Here is a 15,156-nt window from a genome sequence, read left to right as displayed (position 1 = left end):
CTCTCACTTGACTCTTGAGCCTGGAGAAGAAGTATAGTTTGCTGCTACTGACAGGAGGAGCACCCCACTTCCCCCAGGGTTATGCCCAGGCCCCTTGGGGTCTCAGGAGGGGTGAAGAGAAAACCAGCTGGGGAAGAGGAATGGGGAATAAGAGTAAGAAAAGACTATCAGAGGCGGGGCATTCTCAGACTGAAGCTTACAACCATGGACAACTAAAGCCAGAGGAGCAGAGAAAGCAGGCAGTCCAAAGTCTGCACTGGGCTGGACCTGTTTTGTAATACGTTCTTCTCCTTCTGACTTTAAAGAGTTTTTAAGGGGATCTTGAGTTTGATTCTGTGAGTTAATAGATAGGAGGTTGTGGGTAAGTTGTGTGATGTCTTTGAACTTCAGTCTTGTCATTCAGAAAATGGAGGTTATAATGCCAGCTTCATAAAATTATGAAGATTGAATGAAAAAATCCAAGTTAAGTAGATGTCAGAGACCATACATGTGCTGAATAAATACATTTCCTTTACTCTCTGCTTGTCAGGGGACAGGTGACTGTTCTCCCTTCCTCAAAAGGTGAAGGAACTCAGGCCCCAGACCAGGTCTCAGCTCATCCTAGAGCTTTCAATGTTTTCTGGCTGAGAGGAGGGTGATCATTGTACAGGGGGATTGTCACGCAGTCCTGTTTCTCCAGCAGTCAATATCAGCTCCCCACTCCTACCCCAAAGTGTTTTGTGTCCACAGTGTCCACAGTGTCCACAGTGATGGTCAACTGTGGCCACTACTCCTCTATCAGGATAACAATTACATTTACCCCCTTCTGCAGGGAGTCAAGACACAGGCAGAAAGAGAGTTGAAATGCTTTTTCCAGAAGCCCTGCAAGCAGAGAGAGCTGGAGCTGGAATTCCCAAGCCTTGAATCTCTCGGTCCCTGCTTTCCTTCTTTGATCCATGTTCCCTCTCCTCCATAGCCCAATTAAAAACAAAACAAAACAAAAGCAATGTTGCCTGAATAGAAAACCACAAAGCTAGTTAGGGGAAGAGTCTGGCAATTAGCTGTTGTTGGAATGTTTTTTTTTTTTTTTCCTTCAGGTGGTTCAAAAGCCTTCACAAATAATTTTAGAATAGATTGGGAAATAAGATAGCAACAGTGTTTCTCAATAACAATGACAAAAAACAAGACTGTGGTTTACCTCACTGTTTGGCTTGCAGCTTTCTTGGGAAGGAACATGGGGGAGGGCGGTGTCCCCAGGCTGGTAATGGGAACCAGGCTGGTGGGCCTTGCAGAGGATGGAAGCCTGTTCCCTTATCTCTCATGATCACTGTTTTTGGAGGATACAGCAAGGCCTGAGTCTTTAGAAGGAAGGGATTGGAGCTGACTGAGAGCTGGCAGGAGGCAGTGGCCCCCAAGTATTCCAACAAGGTTGGACGACCCACTGGCTTCCTCCCTCACTCCCGTGATTGTCTCCCAGAGACTGCTTTTCCGATTGTCCTGGTTGTGTACCAGGGAGCCTCTCTCTCCTGGGTCAGAAGCATCAGTGACAGATAGCTGAGCTCTCCTCAGTATGTGGAGGGTGAGTTGGCTGCAGGAGTGGGCCAGGAGGCTCTGAGCTCCATCCTTATTCAGCAGTGAGTGTAGTTTGACATCATGACCTGTGGTTTTAGTTATCAGAGTAACTCCCCTTCTTGAGCTTCCACGAAAATGTTGGTTTGCTGAAAAAGTTAGAAACTTTTAGATGGATAACCTTTAAAGGCACCGCTGGGCCTAAGAGCATGTGATTTTTGAGATGTTGGGTGGCTGGCCCAGCGCTGGGGAGGAAGCAGGAGAGGCACCGTGGCAAAAAGTGAAAGGAGGTTTTGCTCTCAGGGATATGCAGGCACAGGGTTGGCCTCAGAAACGGGAACCTCCTTAAACTTGGCATCCTTGGCCCCTCTGTAGCCTCAGCCCAGTCCCAGCTCTGGTGGGTGAGCAGATATTCTTCCCTTTTAGTTCCTGGAAAGCCACATGGTCATCTGAGGTCACTTAGACTAGCCAAGAAAGACAGCCACCCAGTGAACGGGAAGGATGATAAGCTCTTGTCTGAGCCAAAGAAAGCTCAGCCCATTGGAGAAGGGAAAATACAAGTATAATAGGGTCAGGGGCTTCCTTTCCAGCACATCTGAGAGATGATGGGGGAAGAAGGGGTCTGTAAGGTCAGAGGGAGAGACCTGGGTTTGAATCCTAGAACTGTGATCCTGGACAAGTCACTTCACTTCTCTGAACCCCAGTTTTCTCATCCATAAAACAAGATGATAATACCCTCCTCAAAAGCTTGTTAAGAAGGACATAGAAGGTCAAAGAAATGACGGTCTTGGGATGTGAAAGACGTTCATACAAAGTAAATTTCTCACTCCTTCCAGATAGTACTGGGGGGAGAAGATTCCAGAAAACCTTAAATCCATCCACTGAACCCATCAACTCCCTCATCATTCTCAAGTGAAGATGGGGAGAGTTGTCCTTACAACTTGTCACCACCCTTTTCTGCTTCCTGCCTAACTTGGATAGCCTTGGTCTTCCCAGAGTGGGGGGCTAGAAAGAAGGAAGAAGTGGCATAGTTATCTTACCAGACATTCCAGAGGCAGAGATACTCCTGGGAGAGGGAAGTGGGCATAAGAGGAGAGGGGAGGAGAGGCAGCATTCACTGCACTGGCCTCTGTGCTGGGTGTGTTTGTGTGCTAAGGGGCTGGTGTTCAAATCAGTTGAACTGACCCAATATCTGGGGTCTTTCCTCTGCACCTCTTGATTCATATGCGTAGGCATGGGTGTCTGCCTCAGATGGCTCCACCCCTGCCCTTATAATGAAAATAGTGATGGAAATTGTACCGATATCAATGGAAGTTGTGGAAGTGTAACTTAAATCCATTCTCTCTGGTCCGAAGCTTGTGGTCTGGCTCTGTTTGCCACACCACACCCTGGGGTTGATGTTCCTGACTTATTCGCCCAAGTCTAGGGCTATTCCATGAGTTTGTATGAATTAAGGCAGTGGTCCCAACCTTTCTGGCACCAGGGACCAGTTTCGTGGAAGACAATTTTTTAACGGACCGGGGTCGGGGGTATATGATGGTTCAGGCGGTAATGCGAGCGATGGGCAGCCATCGGGAGCACCAGATGAAGCTTCGCTCACTCGCCCACCACTCACCTCCCTCTGTGCTGCCCGGTTTGTAACAGGCCACGGACTGGTACCGGTCTGCGGCCTGGGGGTTGGGAACTCCTGAGTTAAGGTAACACTGTTGTCAAAAACAAAGCTCAACTTGTAGGTCCACACTTGGAACCCTTGGCTTCCAGGGTAGCCAACCTCATCTGTCATTGTAAAAGGAAAGAGTATGGAGAGTCAAGCCCAGGAGGCTTCATGAGCCACTTCACTTTCCCTCACATCCTACTGGAAGGAGCTCAGTTAATGGCTACACTGCAAGGGAGGCTGGGAGCTGCTGCTCTGCCTTGGAGACAAAGGACTTCTGCATCAGCTGACAGTGGCTGCGGTGAGCTTATTGAAGAGCAAGGAGCCCTTGGGGGTCACCTCCCCTGGCTGTCCTCTGTTTGCTGCCCATTGCCTGATTCGGACCCTGGCCTGTACCCACTGCTGGAGTCCTATTTCATAGGACCGCCATTGGAGACCCATAGAGTTCCTGACAATCTTTAATAACCTAGGTAGGGAACGGGTCCTGGGTGATCCAATTGCTTTCCCAGAAGAAGAGTATATTGGCTGTGAGGTGAGTTTGCTTGTCATGTCCTGTAGCAGGGTTTGTTTAGAGAGGGGAAGCTGGCCTTAGAATTCATGGAATGAGTATAACTGAATCACTTTGCTGTATACCTGTAACTAACACATCATTGTTAATCAACTTTACTCCAAAAAAAAAAAAAAAAAATCTAGGCTAAAAAAAACCCCAAACAAACAAACAAAAAATAAACAACAAAAAAGAATTCCATGGAAATGTGCTTCCAAGGAAGAGGGAATTGTGGGGTAAGAGAAGGGGCTTGGAGGCAAAAGAACCAAGTTCTGATTTTGACTCCATCCCTTACTGTCGGTGGGCAAGTTACCCTGCCTCCCCATGCCTCAGTTTCCTCATTTGTGTGATAAAGCAAATCTCCTAGGCCTACTGTGAGGAATGGACATGATGAAGGTGTTTGAAAGTGTTTGGCGTATACTCTGCCCTTGCTACATGTTAATATCAGACCTACTGGGAAGGAACGAAATTAAGCCCGCTTCCTTTTCTTAATCACCATCAATGTCTAGTCCCCGCTGTGTCTTCTTTTCACCAGCAGAGCATTCTCAAAAGTTGTGTATCAATAGTTTTTTGTCTAAATTAAATCTCATTTCCAATGCACCGAGGGAGCTGGGGATTTAAAAGAATTCTCTAGTTTGTCTTTTTGTAAAGCTAATAACCACCCCTTGATGCCTTTGGTACAAATCAGTTTTTTCATTTATTGGCTTTGTTGAAAGTGGGGTTACCTTGTATTTATTAAGAAGCCCACATATAGAGACTTGGGGCTGGCACAGAGATTGAACAAGTCAGTTTAACAAACCTGGTCCCTCCTGCCATGGGGGATGCAGCTGAAGGGAAGCTGAAGGATATCAGGGAGAGAACAGAGCCATGGAAAACGCTTGGGGAGGCCACCAGCTCCTCTCTCTGTTGGCGCTGGTGAATTGTGGCTGGGACCTGCCAAGGGGGACAAAGGAGGAGGACATTTCCATTTTACATCTGTGAGTGCTCTCCCAAGAGAGAGTCCTACTGTGCCCAGATGAATTCTTTTTTTTTTTTTTTTTTGCGGTACGCGGGCCTCTCACTGTTGTGGCCTCTCCCGCTGCGGAGCACAGGCTGTGGACGCGCAGGCTCAGCGGCCATGGCTCACGGACCCAGCCGCTCTGCGGCATGTGGGATCCTCCCGGACCAGGGCACGAACCCGTGTCTCCTGCATCGGCAGGCGGACTCTCAACCACTGCGCCACCAGGGAAGCCCCCAGGTGAATTCTTGATGCTGCATTTCTGTCCCTTTATTGGTATCTATTCCTCTCCCCCCCACCTCCTGTCAACTGTTTGCTGTTCTCCTCCTCAGATCCCTAGACACGTGCCCTGAGGTCCCAGGACTGACTTCAGCACAGACACAAATTGATCTGTCTAGTCTTTAAATCTCATTTGGTTTGTCTGTTTTCCCTAATAAGAAGAATAGAATTCGTTAGCTTGCTACTCAGCAGGGCTCCAGTATGGAATTTACGTAAATTATCTCCTTAATAAAATTACTAAATATAGCATCAACATAGTTACAAAGTTGGGGGGGGAAGTAATGCTCTTAGATTGTGTCTTTAAAAAACACAGCAATGTTCCACCACCAAGGGAAATGAAATTTTAGCTTCTTAACCAGTAGGTACAAGGTGGGGGACTGGGGAGCAGGAAGCACAGGAAGGGTAGGGGACAAAGACAGAGAGAGAGGAGGGGAGAAATCTCTAAGCCAGACACAGAGATAACCATTTAATTAATTGCTCTCCAGGGATTTGCTGGGTGTTTGGAATGAGGTCAAGAATGTAAACAGTTCTTGCCTTCCTGAAAAAGATATTCTGATTACCTTCTCTGGTGTCAAAGATATTGTTCCAGTAAAATAAAAATACTAGATGTGACAGTAGGTCTGGGTAGTGTGTGTGTGTGTGTGTGTGTGTGTGTGTGTGTGTGTGTGTGTGTGTGTGTGCAGGCCAAAACCGTGGGTGGGGGGCTGGGTAGAAAGCATAATGTTAGAAACTGGGGGCAGAAACTGAAGTTTTGTATTAGAGGCACATTTTAGCGCTACCTACGGGAGAAACACAGAAGAGACCCTGCAAGGTTTTGATTCCTCCCTTAGTTCTTACATGCAAGACGTTCTCTGTATTCTACCTCCCCAGAGTCTCTTGTCTTCAAGGCCCCCGTCACTCCCTTTATTCAGTTCCTTCTCTGTTTCCACACTCTCCATAACTCTCTCCCACGACCCACTTCTAACCTCTCATATTCCATCTTCATAGGGCTGCCAGAGGCATCTTCTTAAAGTGTGCTTAGATCACGCATTGTGCCGAAAAAGTCTGTGGTCCCTGATATTCTCACCCCATAGTCCTCAGCCTGACGTTCAGGGTCTCCTACCTCGCACCTGACCCTTCCTGCTCAGCCTCCCCCACAAGATCCCACCCTAACTCCCACCTCTGCTGAGACCAGAAAGATGCTCTTCAGATGCGTCCTCTGCAGCCAGGCACACCCTCACCAGCTCTCTGTGTATGGTCCACACTCGGGTGCCCAGGCCCAGCTCACACTCAGTTACCCCACCCCTCTGTGTCCCACATCACTTCCAGCTACAGCTCTACATGGTGCTGGTCCTGGCTTTTCAGTAGAGTCAGATGTTTACTCTCTGAATGCAAGGCAGCTTGGTGTAGGGAACCAGCCAGACCAGGTTCGTACTCCAGATCTACCACCGACCAGCTGTGCAAATTCAGATGGGTTTCTTTGTCTCTCTGGGACTCAGCTTCCCCATCTGTAGAAGAGGAATAGAGGCATCTACCCTATCGAGCTGTTAAGGGGATCAGATTGTGTAATGGCTACAAAGGGCTTCATGCAGAGGAAGCATCCAGAAAAAGGAATGTGTGTTATTCTTGTCCGTCTCCCTCTCTTGGCTTCTGAGCTCCTTCAGAAAAGTACGGTGTCTTCTTCAACTTTGTATCCCAGCAACTCGCACAGTACTATCACATGGCAGGCTTCGACAATTTCTTGAATGAATAAGGGCAACGAGCAATGAGGGTTCCCACAAGTATCCCCTTTACTCCTGGTTATCCTCCTGTTCAGGACCCGGGTTCCGGGGATCTGTTAAAAGGAAGAGAGCGCAGCATATGCACCTACATATTTGTATGCTGCATCCCTTCTCTGGCAACTGCCTCGTCCCCCACTGTAGGCAGCATGAACCAGTCTATAGCAGGGATCCAACCATTCCTCTCACAGCTGATGGATCAGGAACAGAACTAAGGAGTCAGGACAAAGCAATAAACAAAGAGCACAAACCTCCAACTGTATTGGGCAGATCTCCCAAAGCCCCTCCTTCCTTTTTTCTACACCCACAGTCTCACTTCAGTTCCTTTTTCATGTCCCTCTCCCATTGACCTGGTCCCCTTTCTCTCTACTTATCCCGCACTTTCCATTGGAGTCCCATGGAAGTACCACCCCCCTCCAAGGCCACCCACATGGTGTCTTGTATCTGAGCCATACACTTGACCTTCAACTTATTTGATGAGAGATTATTTCCAAAAGGTTTCGTTCAACTGTGCTGTATCTGCTGCAAGACTGCGGATTCCTTAAGGGTATGGACACTCCCTAGGGCCTTGTGCCACGATGCTCATTAATGGAATAACAAAATGATTGTACCCAATCTTCTTTAAAAACAAGTAATTTACCATGGTGCCAAATTCAAGAGGTGGGTGAAGATACCTAGGGTAAAGTTTCCCTCCCATCCGTGTTTCTAAACTACTAGATTGTTCTCCCTGGAGGCAACAGTTTTATCGTGTACATCTGCAAGCAAATAGGCATAGCTATTCTTTTTCCTCTTGTTACATATGTAACAGCCTGCCATACCAACTTCTCTGTACTTTGTTCTGTTTTTTTGGCTTAGGAATCTATCTTGGTGCACTGATTTTAAAGATATGTCCACAGATTCTTCGATACTTGTCTCCTCAAGAGGTAGAGGTAAACTCCCTTGCCCTTGGCTGTGGGCTGGAAGGGACTTGCTTCTAGTGAGTAGAATGTGACAGAAGAGGTGGGTGTCACTTCCAAGACTAACTTGTAAACTGTCTCTTCTGTCTCAGGAGCTCTCTCGCTTCCTCTCTCTCTTGAATCACTTATCTGAGGGAGCCAGCTTTTTTTATCCAGGTGACACCCAAGCAGCCTAGGAGAGGTTCTCAAGCTGAGGGACTGAGTCCTGCCTGGTGAGCGTGGAAGCTGATCTTCTGAGACCGGCCAACAGTGACGGGACTAGATTAGGAAGCAGATCCTGGATCCTCCCCAGTCAAGTCTTGAGATGCACCCAGCCTTAGTCCACAGCTTTACTCCAACCTCATGGGGGACCCTGAGCCAGAAGCTCCCAGCTAAGCTGCTTCCAAATTCCTGCCCATGGACACTGTGAGATAGTAAATGTTGCTTTAAACCAATACATTTGTTAGCAGTGATACACTTGGAGGTCCTTCCACAAGGGAACTTAGAGGGTGTGTCTGTTCCTTTACATAGCTATTTTGTATTTTATTGTCTGGTCGAAGCATTGTTTATTTTAATCAGTCCCCTATTGATAGGCATTTTGGCTATTTCCAAGCTGTGTTCTTTAAAGAATGCTGCAGTGAAAAATGTGATAAACATAGCATTTTACATGTGTGTGAGTGTATCTGTAGCATAAAGGCCTAGAAATGGAAAAGCCATGTCAAAGGGTTTATGTTGCTTTTATTTTGACATGTTCTGCCAAATTGCCTTGCACAGAGGCTGCACCAATCCACACCTCTTCTTGGCCATAGATGGGAGGGCTGGTTTGCCCATATCCTCGCCATCTTCTGTCACGCTTCTGGAACAAGGCACATAGGACAGACTTAATATGTTTGGTGATTGACTATCTTCTGCCTCTCAACAGGAAATGAGTCAAAATCCCGTTGGTTTGTCTAGGATCCCGGAGGTTCTCTGGCCTCACCCAGCAATTCGGTCTCTGCTGTGAGTAGTAACAGCAGTAAGTAAGAGCAGTGCTGGGCAGCCACAGCAGCCTGGTATGTTGAAAAAAAAAAAAAACAAAACCAGACTAAGCCTTATCTGTTTCAGTTTCTGCTCCTAGTAAGAAAGGAAACAACCAGGGGCCTGAAAAATCTGTGCTGTGGAGATGTAAAGGGAGATCTGTAGTTTGCAGGTGTCTGGTGACCTTCTAGTCGCCCGTAGGGAAGGGAGCTGCTAGCCAGGAAGGCTGAGCCTTCAAACACTTCTGCCCCAGCTTTTCTCTCTGAGCAGTGGCTGCCAGGGGCTCACACAGCAGGCGGTGCTATATCCTGGCTGCAGGAGAGCGCCCAGCTGACTGAAGCGGGCAGGTACTGGCTCTCACCTGCAAGCCCCAGTGTCTTCTGGCTCTTGGCCATTGAGGATGGCGGTCTTCTCCCAGTGGTGTGCAGGCTCCTCTTTCCTTGATCTATGAGGGTGGGAGAGGAAAGAGAAGGTAATCAGCCTCCCAAAATTCTGAGGAAAAGAGAACTCCCTGGGAACAGATTTCTGGAAAGCAGGGATGCTATGCCCTCTACCTGGCTCCCTGTATCCAAGGAATGGAATGGCTTCCTGTAAGTGGCTCTTTCGTGCACTCATTCACTCAACCGATATTTCCTGAGCACCTACTATGTGCAAGATACTTGCTATATGGAAATCTCCAGCTTCTTAGGGAGCTAATCCCACCCAGAACCCAGGATCTGTGCCCATTGCTAGATGCTAAGTGCGCTTTTCCGTGTGCTCTCCTCTGTCAAGGGAAGCTCCCCCTTCACCCGCCTTCTGCTCTCCATCGCTCTTAGAGGAAATCCAAGCTCCTCCACCTGCCACTGGGGCTCCACCGGAATGCGATGGCTCACGTTTCCCTTTCTGGCTTTCTGTCTAGCCGCTTCTTACCTCAAAATCTGCAATCTAGTCACATTGAACCTGTTTCTCTTTGCTCATTCATCTATTCAATCACTTACTCTTTCATTTTTATCATGTACAATATGCCAGGCACTATGTTCTGTGCTACAGGTATAGCTATGCAGAAGTGGTAGGGTCCCTGCCCTCAGGGAGCTAACTTCTGGTGTTGAAAAAAGACAATAAGTGAGCAAATGGTACCCATTGCACGTTGTGACAATGCCTTGAAGGGAATAAATAGGCTGATGGAGACAGAAGAGTGAATAAAGGCTGGCCAGGGAATGTCTTTCCAAAGAGGTGACATTTAAGCTGAGGACTCGATCTTGGGGACCTGCTTTCTGAGCAAAGGGACAGGTGGACAAAGACAAAGACTGTGCTCCTTTGACCCCAGGCCTTCATTTGCTGCTGCTTTTATTCTCTGGCACCTTCCCCAGACTGAATCCTGCTCATTCCATGCAGATGCCTCTTCCTCCAGGAAGCCTTCCCTGGCTTCTCCTCTTCCTCCACTTGTAGACCATGCTTCCACTCTCATCCTGTGTAGTGCTTGTTATACTGAATGTTTCTGCCCATTTACTTAGTCAACTCTGGACTGGCTAGAACCATGTCTGACTCATTTGCTGTCAGAACCTGTGGTGGATTGAAATGTGTGTCCACAATGATATGTTGAATAATCCCTGGCACCTGTGAATGTGGCCTTATTTGAAAATAGGATCTTTCAGATGTAATCAAATTGAGGTGAGGTCAGACTGGACTAGGGTTGGCCCGAAATTCAATGACTGGGAAATTGAGCTATTTGTAATGAGGTGGATAGACCTAGAGTCTGTCATACAGAGTAAAGTAAGTCAGAAAGAGAAAGACAAATACAGTATGCTAACACATATATATGGAATTTAAGAAAAAAAAAATGTCATGAAGAACCTAGGGGTTAGACAGGAATAAAGACACAGACCTACTGGAGAACGGACTTGAGGATATGGGGAGGGGGAAGGGTGAGCTGTGACAGGGCGAGAGAGAGGCATGGACATATATACACTACCAAAAGTAAGGTAGATAGCTAGTGGGAAGCAGCCGCATGGCACAGGGATATCAGCTCGGTGCTTTGTGACCGCCTGGAGGAGTGGGATAGGGAGGGTGGGAGGGAGGGAGACGCACGAGGGAAGAGATATGGGACCATATGTATAGGTATAACTGATTCACTTTGTTATAAAGCAGAAACTAACACACCATTGTAAAGCAATTATACCCCAATAAAGATGTTAAAAAAAAAAAAAAAAAGAAGAGAGAGGTTTGGAGACAGAGACACACAGTGGGAAGATGGTGAGGTGAAGATAGAGACAGAAATTGGAGTGATGTAGCTACAAGCCAGTGAGTGCCCAGGACTGCAGGGAGTCACCCCAGCTGGGAGGAGGTGAGGACAGATTCCTTCTCTAGAAGACTGACTATAAGAAAGATTTGCCTCTAAAGTCTTCACATGGAGTAAGGCCCTGCCAACACCTTCATTTTAGGCTTCTAGGCTCCAGAACTATGAGAGAAAAAATTCTGTTATTTTAAGCTACGCAGCTTATGGTAATATGTTAGAGCAGCCACAGGAAACTCATAAGGAGCCCCAGGCCTGAGAGGGCTCCTGGTCCAGCACATTGCTCAGTTGAATGAATGAACACCCTGTTGACTGAAAAAATAAAAGCACAATGTGAGAATTGTGAGTTAAGTTTTATTTGGGGCAAAATGAGGACTATAGCCCAGGAGACAGCATCTCAGAGAGCCCTGAGAAACTGCTCCAAAGAGGTAGGGGGGAGGTCAGTGTTATAGGTGATTTTAGTGAAGGGGGAGCACATGCAGTCAAGCACACATTTGGGGTGAGGCTTGGCGCTCCTCAGGAGGAGCGGACGTCACCGTTAGTGATTTTAGTGCTTTTCTGGATACGAGGAGATGCAAGAGTTGGGCTCATAAAATCTTCTCCTGAAAACATCTAACTATCTGAAGACCTGTTCTGCCAGTTTTTCCCAGAGTACAGAGTGTCTCATTCCTGATCTCCACCCTGAACTCCTTTCAGCGGGCGTTGAAGCTCAGCAGCTACAGGGGCTCATCATTTAATTCTTGTAGAAGTATATGGCAAATGCCAATCTGTAGTGGGCAGCCCTAAACTGCTGTCACCTCCCGTGTCCAGTGTGACCTCTGCGTCCCCTGTCCAGCCAGTGACCCTCGCAGAGCACAGCTGCTGGGCAGGAAGGAGGCCTCATGCCTGCTTTGTGTTTTCCTGTGGGAATTCCCTTTCTGGCATGTCTTGGGGAGATTTGTGTTTTTAAATCTTGAGAAAAATGAGTGGAGAAATCAGAAAAATGGTGAAAAGTATTATAAGTCTCTTGTGAGAATTAAAGCTTACAGTAAACATAAAGACCTCACAGCTTTGAAGGAATTCACTGAATCAAGTTGATAGCAAGATTGGGAAAATGCTGAGGTGTGGAATTGAGGGTTAAGGTGGACATTCCTGGGCACAGGGGCAGGAGTAGGTGGAAGAGATGAGGTCGTGATCTGAGATCTGATCAGTAGTCATTGTCAAGTTGAAGCACGTATTTACTACCCTGTCTGCTAACAGTCACCTGTGCAAATAAAATACATATTACTAAGTTTATGTGTGCGGTATTCTGTTTACAGATACTTTGAACGATGTTCCTAAAAATAACAACTTTTGGAAGCAAAATAAGTCCTTAAATTGGCAATTTGATAAACGATTCTGTATGATGCCGTTAACCTGGGTGGGACACCTGGATATTACATTATTCAAATTCCACCCAAAAATGTTCTCTGGTGTTTTCTGGCATTTAAATATTCACTATAGGCTACAGTTCTCTCTCTCTCTCTCTCTCTTTTTTTTTTTTTGTGATATCTTTTTATTTATTTATTTATTCATTTTTGGCTGCGTTGGGTCTTCGTTGCTGCACACAGGCTTTCTCTAGTTGCCGGGAGCGGGGGCTACTCTTCCATGCGGTGCGCAGACATCTCATTGTGGTGGCTTCTCTTGTTGCGGAGCACAGGCTCTAGGACGCACAGGCTTCAGTAGTCGTGGCTCACGGGCTCTAAAGCGCAGGCTCAGTAGTTGCGGTGCAAGGGCTTAGTTGCTCCACGGCATGTGGGATCTTCCCGGACCAAGGCTCGAACCCATGTCTCCTGCATTGGCAGGTGGATTCTTAACCACTGCGCCACCAGGGAAGCCCTAGGCTACAGTTCTTTGTAAGTTACTACTAAACTGAATTTTTCTTGTTTATTTAATAGATATCTTAAGAAATATATTCATAATAATAAAGAGTATGAAGAATGTTGGAAGTATTTAAAAAATAATTTGAATTGGGGAATTCTGATTTGTTGCTTCCAAATCTGGAAGATTAATATCTGTTGGGAATTTGGAAGCCTTATAGTTCTACCTTAGACATAGCTTCTGCACCTCAAGTAACAGTTGGCTCAATCTCAAACCTGTCACAATCCCTTTCTTCAGGTTGAAAGTGGGACTATGGTGGGGCCAGTCTACTTGCTCAAGCAGGAGTCCCACTCTTCCTTGGGCCAGCTGTGTGACCTTGGGCAGGCAAGGTCACCTCTGCGGGCAGTTTCCTTATCCCCGCTCCCGTGCACTGAACGCCTGCTTGGATGATCTCACAGGTTTCTCCAGCTCCTGCAATCTGTGATCTAATCTCTCTGTTTAGGCTACATTTCCAAGTGAAAATACTCTGTAACCTACTTCCAACTCAGCTGGCTGCTGGGCAGGCTTTTCCTTGTGTCTAGGGAGTGTGATTTAGGGAGGATTTATCTGCTGCTTGACACTAGGCACATCCCTCATGTACATTATTTTGCTTCATCCCCATCACAACCCTGTGAGAGAAGCTTAATCCTATTTTACAGATGACCAAGCTAAGGCTCAGAGAGGTCATGTATTGTGTCCAAGGTCACAGAGCTGGTAAGTGGTAGGTCAAGGAGAAGGGGGGGGGGGTGGTCCTGTGAAATGACCTCTGGGCTTGGGTGGAAACAGGCTGCACAGAGAGCCCTCCTCTTCCTCTTTGCTTCGTTTGCATTTCTTGCCTCCTGCACAGAGGGAGTCTCCTGTGAAGTGCTTTCCGACCAGAGGGAAATTGACATCCTGTGGGAAGTGCTGGCACAGCTTAAACTTTGGTTTCAGTGCTGAAGAGAGAAGGAAACTCTGGTGCAGATTAAGATATGAGGTGGGGTATAGGCTTCTGTGTCTTCTTCCTGCTCCGTAGTGGCTTGGTGAGAGGCTGCTCTGTGCCGGGCATGCTGTCAGCCCTGGGGTACAGAGGTGGGTCAAATTCATCCCCTCAGAGTGGGCCTGTGGTGTGATGGGGGAAGCAGTGAGGACACAGTCCCCTGGTAGTGCTGGGTGTGGCTGGAGGACCCATAGGGCCAATGGAATCACCTCTCCCACTCTAGTGCCTCAGTGTCCCCTTCTGTAAAATGGTACGTGGGGAATGGCATTTCCTTCCTGATTTGTATTTCCCAGATGTATGATCAAAATAAAGCTGTCTTTATACTCCCACTTTTAAAAAGTGCTTAATGCCATACATTTTAAGCTCTAGAACAAATGGCCATGATATTTACGTTACGAATGGATTCTTCACTGGCCAGAGGATTGATGCAGGTATCTTTAGGGGAGAAAGCTTCCTTCTGCTATGGACTGAATTCTGCCCACCCCCACCCCAAATTCATATATTGAAGCCCTAAGCCACCAAGATGACTGTATTTAGAGACTGGAATTTGGGGAGATAATTAAGGTTAAATGAGGTTATAAAGGTAGGGCTGTAATCCTATAGGATTGGTGGCCTTATAAGTAGAGGAAGAGAGAGAAACCTCTCTCTTTCCACACCGAGGAAAGGCTATGTGAGGCTAAGCAGAAGGTGGCCGTCTGCAACCCAAAGGGAGAGCTCTCACCAGACACCAACTCTGCTGACACCTTGACCTCAGACTTCTAGCCTTCCCACTATCAGAAAATAAATTTCAGTATTTAAGCCCCCTAGCTGGGTAGCCTAAGCTGACTGATACACTGTCTTAGTCCATTTGGACTGTTATAACAAAATATCATAGCCTGGGTGGTATATTAACAATGGACATTTATTTCTCGCAGCTGTGGAGTCCAAGATCAGGGTACCAGCATGGTCAGGTGAGGGCCCACTTCTTGGTTCATAGTTGGTGTTCTCACCTGGTGGAAGGAGCTAGGGAGCTCTCTGAGTCCTCTTTTACAAGGGCACTAATCCCATTAGTGATTAGGTGACCTAACCACTTCCCAATGGCCCCACCTCCAAATACTCCCAAATTTTCAGGGGGTTAAGATTTCAACATATGAATTTTGAGGGACACAGACATTCAGGCAATCGCATACCCCCTCCTTGCCTCGGTGGCATGTAAATGTGCTTAGACTTCAATTATTAACATGAAGAAAAGGTGTGTGGGTGTGTGTGTGGGAAGTATGGATGCGTGTGTGTGTAAGGGCGGGGTGTGTGCAT

Source organism: Phocoena phocoena, chromosome 6, assembly GCF_963924675.1.
Source record: "Phocoena phocoena chromosome 6, mPhoPho1.1, whole genome shotgun sequence".
In the NCBI taxonomy this organism is placed as follows: domain Eukaryota; kingdom Metazoa; phylum Chordata; class Mammalia; order Artiodactyla; family Phocoenidae; genus Phocoena; species Phocoena phocoena.
Note: the sequence above shows the minus strand (reverse complement) of the source record.